Source organism: Penaeus monodon, chromosome 27 (genome assembly GCF_015228065.2).
Source record: "Penaeus monodon isolate SGIC_2016 chromosome 27, NSTDA_Pmon_1, whole genome shotgun sequence".
NCBI lineage: Eukaryota > Metazoa > Arthropoda > Malacostraca > Decapoda > Penaeidae > Penaeus > Penaeus monodon.
Window position 1 is genome coordinate 19,679,331 of NC_051412.1, and position 227 is coordinate 19,679,557.

A 227-nucleotide genomic window follows, 5' to 3' on the forward strand; every position below is an offset into this window, starting at 1 on the left:
TTGTGTATTTGGTTTTGAATTACTTAAAAAAATAAAAAATAAACAGATGATGGCTGAAATATGTTATTTGCACAACTTTCCTCCTTCATGAATACTACTTTTTTGTGTAGATATGTATGTTTTTATACTGCAAAGAAAACATACATTCCAAGTAAATCTGATCGTTACTGGAATTTCTAAGAATATTCTAAAGAGAAAATTTACTTCAGAGATACGACTATTCAAAC